We start from the raw sequence: 11,879 nt of genomic DNA, 5'->3' as shown, positions 1-11,879 counted from the left end.
AATATTTTCCATTTATTAAAAACATATACATGTGGTCCATGTATTAAAAGTATACATATGGTGTAGGTATTCATCACACAAATATATGGTCCAACTTTTAATAGATGAAGTCAATTTTTTTGGTGAGAGTATCCACTCACTTATAAATGTGATTCGAGGAATAATGTAAACATATACACATTTTGAGAATAGTTAAGTAGAACTATTATTTTTTTTCAATGAAAATAAATTAATTTTATAATAAAATAATAAAATCGTTTTCATATTTATAAATTTAATAAAAAATAAAATAATAAAAAAATTAAATTAATTAAATAATTTCAAATTAAGTTAATTTTGTGTATATTTTTTAAATTAATTAGAATTATAAAATATTTTTGTTTGTCAAGTTGTCTGATTTGTGGTTTGAGGAGCATCTAACTGGGTCATCTAATTCTTCAGAATCACTTGCTTCCCTTGGACCACGCAAGACTAAAATTTTTTAGTATGTCTCCTCCCCTTAACACAGGGCACAACCACCCTCGTAAAATTTAATCGTGAGTCACCTTGATGACGAAGCCCATCGTGAATCAATTATACTAATAAAACTTAACAATTAAATTATAAGTTAGTAAATCATAATATATTAATATATAATTAAAACTTAATATCCACACTATAAATATAAGTATATTTTTCAAACAAATCACAAAAATATAATTATAATTTATTAGATCGTTAAATTATAATAATTAAAAAAATTGTTATACAATTTAAGGATTGAAACCATGTTTCCCAGAATCCATGATGAAGTATTGCGTTTTTTCTTTAAAAACACAAAGTTACAAGGGGGCAAAATATATATTCTAATAAATTTTCCGTGCCTGTGATAGACCTAATAATTTGAAGTTATATTTTCTTTAAATACAAATATGTAGCATTGTAATAAGAAGCGACCAGGGATGAGACACGTTGCCTTCCTTATCTCCGCTCCCTTTTCGCCTCAAGTGTCAATGGTCTCCATACAGACAACAAAGATGAACGCAAATTAAATATTACACGACGCATTCCATTAGCCACTATAAATTTAGGTTATATGAACGAAAGCCAAGACCACAGATTTCTAATAGACATGATTGTAGCGGTACTAATTTCATGATCAGCAACCGGCAATTTATCTATCAGCAGCATACGACCTGTGGATTTTTTGATCCTGTAAAATACGCCTTACAGTTTGTTTAATTTTCTTTCGCTTCCCAATCTCTATTTTTTTACTTCTGAGGATATTAAAATTCACAGCTGTTATGTTACATGAAATGAAGGAATGATGCGTTTTTCCATATTTGGCTTGATACCTTATATTTGATTCTAATTTCTGCAAATCTTGGTTGCAGTTATGCAGATCATGAGCAATATTAAAGAAAGGCGGCGCACGCATTGATTTTAATTTCTGCAAAATCTTAATTGGAGTTATGCAAATCATGGACAATTCTCTAGAAAAGTCACGCATCCAATCCCCATCTGCTGATTTCCATGATGTTTGCGAGATAGAGAAAAAAGAATGTCTGGATAATTGCACGATGCTATACAGTTTTGTTTCAGATGATCTCCACAAGTTCTCAATCTTACATCAAGTGTTTGGCGCCTGCAACGTCATCAAATTGATAAAAGTAAGTCGCAGTTTTGGTTTTGGATTTTTTAATATAATTTACTTCGTAGCAGTTTTTGTTAATATAATTTACTTCGTAGCAGTTTTTGTTTCGTTTAAATTCCCCTGATCCCCGAAATATCCGGTGCGAAACATAAATCGCTTAAGAGCTTTTCGAATCCACCAGTATAAATTTCTGCTGATTGTGTATCCACTGGAAAAGAATTTTCTTAACCAGATGCATAAACACATAAACCGATAAATGATGAAACATAAAATGAGTATATGATATTTTTGGGTTTAGGTTTATGGTATGTGGGTAATTTTAATGTAATAGGTCTAAATCCATCAAATTTTCTGATAAAATGAGTATATGATATTTTTGGGTTTAGGTTTATGGGATGTGAGTAATTTTTTGAGATAAAATGAGTATATGATATTTTTGGGTTTAGGTTTATGGGATGTGAGTAATTTTAATGTAATAGGTCTAAATTCATCACATTTTGAAATAACTTGTTTTCATGATTTGGTTCTAAAATTCTACTCAATCTTAATAATGTAATTAATTTGAAAAAAAATTTCATTTACAATATAAATCACAAAAATCTAAAATTTAACTAAAAATTTCTATTCTAAAAATTCTTTTCTAACATAATTCTATACAACCAATAAAAAGCAAGTCCATCACCAATTCCTACCTGTGGAGCTTTGGTGTTTGGAATCCATTTGCAAAGAGTCCTACTATATACAAATCTCTGGAAGTGTCACCCATAAGCCGGTAGTGAAGATACAAGCAGTAAAAAGGCAAGTCCCATCACCAACTCCAGCCTCTGGAGCTTCGGTGTTTGGAATTGATTTGCAAAGAGTCCCACTCATGTATAGATTTCCAAATATTTAATAAAAATAAATATAATATATTCCCAAAATATTTGATCAAAAATAAATATGGGATAGTTTCAGGTTTTAAGATCAGTGCAGTTTTCAATCTCTTCGCCCAAATCTAGAAAAACACCTTGATCTCTCCATCATGCGTCATATTCTGCTTAACTTTCTACCTAATTAGTTCGCCAGTATCTTCTCCCAAAATCGAATTTGAATTCATCTATTTTCTTTCTAATTATTTCTTAAAAATCCATTCTTCTGGAGCTTTTGGCTTTGTAAATCCGAAGAGATTAAAAAGAATACCTTACCCCATTTCGGCTGCCAACTCCATCTTGTTATCCATTGTACTGTGGCAGGATCTTCCCTCTGACAAGATTATTGATGCAATAAATAGTATGGTCTACGAAGCAAGTGCAAGGCTACATGATCCTGCTTTCGGCTGCATAGGCATAATACAGCAGCTTCAACTCCAAATATCGGACCTGCAATTACAAATAACTGCAACAGGGGCATTACTTCAGAAAATGCGTTCTCCACAGCCCAAATTGTAGCTTCTAGGTCAGGTTTGAGCAAGTTTATTGACACAATCAACACATCACCAAACGAAGACGACGACCGGGACGAGGATTTATTGAATTCAAATCCGATGGATTAGATTAGAGAGAAGTTTATGAAATTGATACCAAAATGATGAATTATGGAGAGTGTATAATTTGATATGTTTGGGTTTGATAATTATTTCCACTGTATTAAAGTAAATAAAAACCAGAAGTTTTTATATTTTGTATATGGTTTAATTTTGATGTTGAAATTAAATTATTTTTATTATTTGGAATTAAATCAAGATGTGAAATAGAGTTAAATATAAAAGAGTAGATTCATAATTACTGTGGCTTTTTCATTTTTTTAGCATTTGAATCTTGAATTTAATAACTTAAATGATACTTCATAATACAAGATGTGAAATAGAGTTAAATATAAAAGAGTGGATTCATAATTAGTATGGTTTTTTCATTTTTTAGCATTTGAATCTTGAATTTAGTAGCTTACATGATACTCTATAATAGAGGGATCACCAATTTTTAATAGAGGAATCATCAATTCAATTCAGCTGTGTTGGTAGTATTGTTTTTTAATTTTTTTTTTTATTAGTATTATAAATTTGATACATTTAAATAATATGTAAATATATTTGATTATTAATAAAAATTTATAGTATTTAATATTAAAATTAAAATTAAATAGTTAGTAAATATTAATAGTGATCTATCCATAATAATTATTAAAACATTTACTTCATAACATTCTTTAAATTTTTATTTTTTCCATAAATAATTAATTAAATTAAATTTTTATTTAATAATTTATAAAAAAATAACTAAACTATATTTTTATTTAATTATAAAATAATTAATATATAAGCATACATACATTAAAAAAAATATGGAACAACATTTTTAATTATTGAAATTACTCTCACTTCACTATGGAGATTCTTAATTTTTAAATAGGCTTTGTTAGTATATCATATCTTACTAATACCACATGCCCACAAAACCATAACTCACTTCTTATAACACTTGTTCATATGAAATTTTTTTAATTAATCAATTTAATTAAATACTACTATGAATATTCTAGAATTTTCCATGGAGGTTAAATAACTATAATCCACCTAATCATTATTGATCATTAAATTAAAATTTTGGAAGCTCCATTCCAAAATAGACATGCCTATGTGTACGCCTCCCACCCCTTAATCCATCTCAAACTATGGGTGATCTAGGTAGATATTGGCAACCACCTGCCAAGTCCACTTGTACCCCCACCATTGTTTCTTTCAGCTTTTCAGTTTCCTTAATTGTAGCATAGTTTACTATTTTTAGCAGTTTTTTGAGTCCTGAATTTCCGGAGCTGTTTTGAGGCCCTAAAGGACGTTCTTTTGGGAAAACTAGGAGCAACATGGATCTATGGACTAATGTTGCTCTTCCCAAAGTTGTAGTTCCCAGATAGATCTTTCTAACGAGATACTATGTGCGTCAAACGGAGATTGTATGCCAAAGTTATGACCCTGGGAAGTTGATGTACCAATTTACCCAAACGGAGCCCACAATTTGGCGTTTCATCTTCTAGGGTTAGCTTTTTAGATGTTTAGGGATTTCCATTGTTTCTCAACAATAAATAGGCCTTTAAGCCTCATTGTAACACAATTCATAAGCATGTAGCCGCCACATCTCTTCTTAGAGATAAGCTACCATCACCCTAGCTGGTTTATTTCCATTAGTGTTTGTAAGCATATTTCAGTATTTGACATTAATGAAATGAAGTATTATTTCCGCTGCATCTCTATGTTTATGGTTCTTTGTAATTTGTTGCGTTCCTATTTAAATCTAGATCAGTGGTATCAGAGTGGTCTGTTTTTTCTCTGTTTTTGTTTGCATGTCCCCAACGAGGTCGGGATATAAGGAGTTAGGGTTTGAACTGGTTGAACCTTTGTAAGACCAGCATCACAAATCTCGACGGCCTCCCATGGTGGATAAAAAGAAAGACGAGATGGCAAGAGATCCTATCAAAATCTTGCTCGAAGAAGCCCTCGAGCGACAAAGGAACGCAATGATGGACAACTTTGCCCAGATCCTTCAACGACTACCTAGGTACGATGCATCGGCTTCCAACAGCTACTCTGGAGATGCCACACCGTTTAAGGTACAAGTTAATTTTGAAATCCCCATATTCGAGGGTCAGATAGAAGCAAATGTTGTCAATAAATGGTTAAATCTGCTTGAGGGTTATTTTTCTGGTCATGATTTTTCGAGTTGGGAAAAGATTATTTTTGCTCTTCTCAAAGCAGCCCCCCACATCAAGGACTAGTGGGAAACCTACTGCAAATAGAAGGATGAAAGTATAGGCTCACTATTTTCAGCCGCACCCACTTGGGATTCATTCCGGGATGCCATCAAGGAGCAGTACTACCCTGTCAGAAGCTATGAGGATCAATACATAAAGTGGACCATGTTGTGGCAGGGAAGGGACCAGGACGTGCCGGAGTTTACCAATATTTTCCATACCCTTCGCACAAAGTTAGGTATCAAGGATTCAGAGCAGCATTTGGTACTCAAATACTGCGGCTGCCTGCACAAGTACATCCAAGAAGAAATAGAATTCCTGAACATCCCCTCACTCGGGACGACATACCGATATGCCGTCAAAGTTGAGCAAAAGTTTAAACAGAAGAAGCGAGACTTTGGATCTGCGAAGCCAAAGCAAGGGAAAGGTGCCCCCAAACTACAGAACAAAGGAAAAAGCCAAGGCGGGTAGTCCAAGATAACCTGCCAAAGCTGCAAGCAAATAATAGCGCCATAAAGCCAAAAAAGGACACAGGAAAGTGGTGTGAGTTCCATAAGATCTCCATTCACAACACAAGTATGTGTCAGGGCAAGCAGTCACTGGTGGCCAAGCTAAAGGTTTCAGAATTAGATGCATGTTCTGACTCTGAGTTAGAACCTGACTAGGGGAATGACAAAGGGAAGCAGATTATCGATGCAGAGCCCAACGCCGTTGTTGCCACCATGAAGATCTAGAAGGAGGAACCCGAAGATCTAGAGGAAGAGGAGCATCTCTTCCACTCCTAGATGTGGGTAAAGGGCTCCCCGCTACAGTTCATTTTTGACAGCGGGAGCCAAAAGAACCTCATTTCAATAGAGGTCCTGAAGTGGCTGGGCTTGCCAACCACAACACATCCACAACCGTACACCACCGAGTGGCTTCACCAAGGATGGGATCTTCGCGTGAGCCAACAGTGTCACCTTCCATACAATATCAAGCCCTTCATGGATGAGGTATTGTGTGACATTTCTCCCCTTGAAGTTTGTGATGTATTATTAGGACAACCATACTTGTGGAAGTGACATGTTGTGTATGAATCAAGGCCCTGTGTTGTTATTGTTACTTTGGGAAATAAGTTGTACAGGATACTTGAGGTAGCACTGCTGATCGCCATCTCTTTGATTACTGCAAAACAATGTAGCAAGCTCATTTCCAAAACTGAGAAATTTTTTTTCTTGATGATACGCCCTCAAGGAAAGAAGAAGACGGTGACCATGACCTCCAGATAGGGCCCCTCTGTACGACAACTGCAGATGGACAAGGTTGTGGAGGAGTGCGAGGACATCTTCACCTCCCCCGCAGGGGTTCCTCTGCACTATCAGGTCAAGCACCCCATCGATATGACCCCAGGTGCACCGCTGCCCAATGGACCAATATATCGGTGCTCTGTTCTATAGAATGATGAAATCAAGAGGCAAATTCAGGATCTGCTGTAGAAAGGTCACATCCTTCCAATTTCATCACCCTGTGGGAGCCCGATCATGTTGGTACAGAAGAAGGATGGGACTTGGAGACTCTGTATTGACTATCGGGCACTGAACAAGATCATATCCATAATAGGTACTCGATCCCACAGATTGATGACCTCTTGGACCAACTGAAGGGGAAAAATATTTCAGCAATATTGATTTGAAGTTAGGATATCACCAGGTACCAATTGAACCCTCTGATGTGTGGAAGACTGCCTTCAAAGCCAAGGAGGGCCTTTTCAAATGGTTGGTTATGCATTTCAGATTGACAAATTATGTTCCTGCAACCTTCATGGGGCTAATGGATGACATCTTGCGGCCATTCACCAACTCATTTGTAGTGGTATACTTGGATGACATCTTGATATTCAGCCAGAGTTGGGAAGAGCACCTACACCACATCCGACAGGTTCTCCAAACACTGCGGCAACACAAGTTATGTGCCAATTTGGAGAAATGCACTTTTGGCATGACCCAGATTTAGTATCTGAGATACATTATTGATGAACAGGGGCTGCATGTGGATCCATCCAAGATCCAAGTCATTCAAGATTGGCCATCTCCAACCACTCTGATAGAGCTCTGCAGCTTTCTAGGTGTTGCCAACTTCTACTGCAGGTTCATGTTGGGATTTTCTCATATCACTTGGCCCTTAAGTCAAGTCACCAAGGGAGGAGCGAAAGCAAAATTCTTTTGGTCTAAATCTCAATAGAATGCATTCATAGAGTTGAAAGATCGCCTCTGCACGGCACCAGTGCTCACATTATCAGACTTGGAACAACCATTTGAGGTCGAGATAGATGCCTCTAACTATGCTATTGGGGCAGTCCTTACTCAGCATGGGCATCCAATGGCATATCATAGTGAGATACTTTCAGACACAGTCCAGTTGTATCCCACTTATGACAAAGAGATGTCTTCCATTGTGCAGGCCTGGCGACAATGGAAGCATTACATTTTGGGAAAGGAAACGGTCATCCACACAGACCACCGACCCCTGCAGTTCATACAGACCCAAGGAAAATTGTAGAATGATCGCCATCAGAAGTGGTCCACATACCTGCAACAGTTCCATTTGAATATCAAGCATAAGAAGGGTAGCACCAATAATGTTGCAGATTGCCTCAGTCGACCACCAATCATGGTGTTAACCACTATGCTCAACTCTTGTGGGCATGAGACTTCTGATTGGCCACTTCTCTACAAAAGTGACCCAGAATTCGGCCACACATACCAGACACTCTTGTAAGGTCAACGTGTCCTAGATTTTCACCTCCAGGATGCCCTGTTATGCCACCTGGGTCACCTTTGTGTTCCTTTAAGCGAGCGTGCCAAGATGATTTGGGAAGCACACTACAATCGGGCTGCTGGACATTTCAGGGTCGAGAAAATGGTGGCAGGACTTCAGAAGTATTTTTATTGGTTGAATCTTCGACAGGATGTCGGGAAGTACATAAGATCATGCACTACCTGTGCCATTGCCAAACCGACCATCAAGAAGCAAGGCCTCTATACCCCGCTGCCTACCCTTAGTCGACCTTGGGAATCTATCTCCATGTATTACATGTCAAGCCTTCCTTCCACTAAGCATGGAAATGGATGTGTTTTTGTGGTCGTCGATAGGTTCTCGAAGATGGCCATTATGGTTGCCTGTAAGAAGAATATCACAGCAGAAGCCACTGCTAAACTCTTCTTTCAATGAGTGTGGGTACACTTTGGGATTCCATAGTCTATCATCTTAGATCGGGATAGCAGGTTCCTCAGTACATTTTGGTCCAGTCTCCGGTCGATACTCGACATCTCTGGTCGATACTCGACACCAAACTCACTAAGTCCACAACCTTCCATGCTCAAACTCATGGCTAGACAGAGGTTGTCAACGGGATGATCGTACACATTCTGCGCATGTACAACTTAAAGCATCCATGCACATGGGACAAGAGCCTCCCCTATGTTCAACACAGCTACAATCGAGCTCTCCATAGCTCGACTAGCCATAACTGTTGTTGGGAAAAGTATCCAATACGGAATGACCCTATCCCACTCTAAGGGTGATAGTACCTCAGCAACAATCGAAGCAAAGCTATCTAAGATTTCTTCTTTATGAAAGTAAAATAAGGGAGAAAGAGATCCACTAACCGATGTCTTTCGCTAATGGTTGATCCAATCTTCTCTCCTTGCTTCTTGCTCCCAGCTCCTTGCTCTTTCACTGGCCCAGCTACACCAAGATCCTATAAGAAGCATACATTCATAATTGATTCAAGGATTAGAATAAATCAAATACACAAGTATGACAACACATCATTGAGACACATGTATATAGAAGAACCTCAAATGCTTTATTAATGGAAGAAGTAAAGTTCAGGAAGTGATACAAGCATAAGAGGCCCAATCCAGCATCACCTTCCCAGCAGAAAGAAATCTCCTCTTCACCTCCTTCAAAGCAAATCACCCAATAGCTCTAAACTCAAACCAACAGCACTTCCTTACATTCACAAGATTCCAGCCTCTGGATCTCATAGGGTAGAGATCCTTATATAGAGTTTTGGAGAGAGCATGAGTCAGCTTGATGTGTGACTAGTGTCCTCTCTAACTCCAGTTATTCTTCAGTTCTTGAGTCCACTTGGAGGTTCTTGCTTCCACTTGGAGATCTAGACCCTCTTACTCATCACCAGGCGAATTCCTTGATCCAAGTGTCATTTTGGAAGCTTCCTGGGCACTGACACCTTGAGGAATGACTGTGCCACTTGTCCAAGTACGCTCAGCGCAGGTGGCCTTCTTTGCAGTTGACATTCAGTGCAGGTACAGAGTGGAGCACTTGACATTCAGCGCAGATGCTCAGTGGAGCAGTTGACATGATCCAGAATTGCCTTGTTTTTGAGTGTTTTCAGGTGGAGAACTAATATTCAGTGCTGTGGTTTGCTGACCTTGTTCCTCTAGGGGTAGGAACAACATGTTTAGGGACTTTGGATCCCTTAGATTATGGACATTTCATGCTTCATGCTAAGGCACAAAAATGTCTATAACAGTTGCCCCCTAAAGTATGAGGTCGTTTATCGGGTGAAATGCTTTATCCGGAGGATCCGAAGTTCATTCAATCGCTGAGAGGTGACCTGTAATAAAATACAATACAATACATTATTTTTCATTCTGCTTTCATGATCTAGCTGAGGCGGGCATTCCCATGCTCAGCTTTATAAATTCATTTTGGTACATAGAACAGACGATCGTCTGATGGTAGACTGATAATTCTCTGCTGAAATTATCATCCTTTGAGTAGGATGATCATCTGCTCCAATGATGTACATGTCAAATGTCTTTATATTTCCTGAATATATATCGCAGCCCAGATGGATGAAACTAGATCCGGTGTCTTCAAACTCGTTCGATCTTCACTCTAAGTACAAGTCGATCCATGTGAGAATTGCGCTGAAGTCGAACATGGAAAGACATCGCTTGATTACCGGTCAATGATGTAAACCGTTAACAAGCGCGAGAGGAATCACCGATAATGATAATGACCCTCAAGGTACTGCAGTACAATTCACGTGGTGTGAATAAAGGACTTGGCGTCGAACACCACGTAAAATATTTCGGTCGAAGGTCATTGATGTATACCTGTCGCCGGAAGTGAGAAACTTGCCATTGAGGCATGCAAGCTTCAAAGTACTGGGGGTTGTTCCTAAATCAACTTCTTGGATAATGAGCTGAAGTCGACAAGAAGCGATCCGTCAAAGGAGGGCCTTAATGAATCCCACATCAGTGACACGGAACGGAGCTAATGATTTTAGTGGAGGTGAAAACAATCTGTGACATATGATTCAGGGGGGCGGTCATGAATGGATGAAGGATAATGTATGGCAGTGGATGGGACACGGTTGACTCTTTCTGAACGACATCTCTTGAACATATAATGACACTAATGCGATGGATCGGTAGCATTACCCCAAATGGATGGTTTGACGAGACCATGGTGATGAGACTGGTGAATGAAACAACCCAACCCGATGTGGTACGGAGGAAAAGTGTCATGTTCAAGAGCGACTTGCTACCATTAAAGCTTTGAGGTTCTCCCAATTTTTCCCCAGTCATTTCTGACCAGTACCTCTTTATTTTTGTCAAGCTTGAGGAGGATAACATATGCTTGTTCTATAACCTGCCCTTCGGGCAGGCCCATCGCTATGTTTTAACGAGCCTAGTGATAGGGAAACTCGTTCTCGTCTAAAGACAAGTTTGTCGCTATTTAATCATTTTAACGAGTCTAACGACAAGGAAAACTCGGTCCTTTTAATTTTTAGAGAGTCTAAAAAGGTACAGAAAGTTAACTCCAAAATTCCTTTTTCGTCATCTAATCCCTTAAGTCCGAAAAAGTATAAAACAATACAGAAGGGATGAGTTTTCGGTACTTTTAACGAGCCGAACAAAACAAGCGCTCGATCTTTTTCTGCAATAATCCCTCAGGTCCAAAAAGATTAAAATCTAGAGGAGGGATAGCTCTTCCGGTCACTTTAACGAGCTGGAAGGCCAAAACTCGGCAAACTTTTCATATTTTACGAGTCAGATGAAAAGAGATTAAAGAAGACTCGTCTTTTGAGGAACGAGTGATAAACAGGGATAGCAACTGATTCCAGGTACAGGTTGGAATTTTCCAATCACGGCAGTGTCACAAGGATGGCTAGGTGAAATCACTCTTCGCAGTTGTTCCTCAAAATGGGTAAACAATCATATGGAGGTGAACGATCGGCCAAATGACGGTGGAGGTGGCAGGTGCAAACACGACCAAGGCTTTTTATGGCTGATAAATTTACGATCACACAAGTTATTTACCAGAAATAGGTTCATTTTTTAGATAAAAATGAGCTTAAACTCTGGAGGAAACATTGCTCACTGCTTTTATTTATTTTTTAACGAGCATGAAGACCGCGTTAAAACTGCTCGGATCTTGCGTTTATTTTTTAACGAGCATGAACTTTATGCTAAAACTGCTCGATATACCAGTCATAAGATAAGAAATG

At 38.2% G+C, this 11,879-nt stretch overlaps 1 pseudogene across 1 annotated transcript; it reads left to right on the top strand.

Annotated features, from left to right (window-relative positions):
• Nucleotides 1–1,041: 1,041 nt before the first annotated feature.
• On the top strand, nucleotides 1,042–3,292 carry LOC149154355 (LOB domain-containing protein 11-like; annotated as a pseudogene). The gene is made up of 3 exons (XR_016262820.1): nucleotides 1,042–1,194; nucleotides 1,374–1,649; nucleotides 2,866–3,292. The product of XR_016262820.1 is annotated as an LOB domain-containing protein 11-like (transcript).
• Nucleotides 3,293–11,879: the final 8,587 nt, after the last annotated feature.

Source organism: Pinus tabuliformis, chromosome 9 (assembly GCF_031772625.1).
Source record: "Pinus tabuliformis cultivar Carrire ecotype Pingquan chromosome 9, CPIR1, whole genome shotgun sequence".
Lineage (NCBI taxonomy): Eukaryota > Viridiplantae > Streptophyta > Pinopsida > Pinales > Pinaceae > Pinus > Pinus tabuliformis.
Note: the sequence above shows the minus strand (reverse complement) of the source record. Positions and strands in the feature narration are given on the sequence as shown.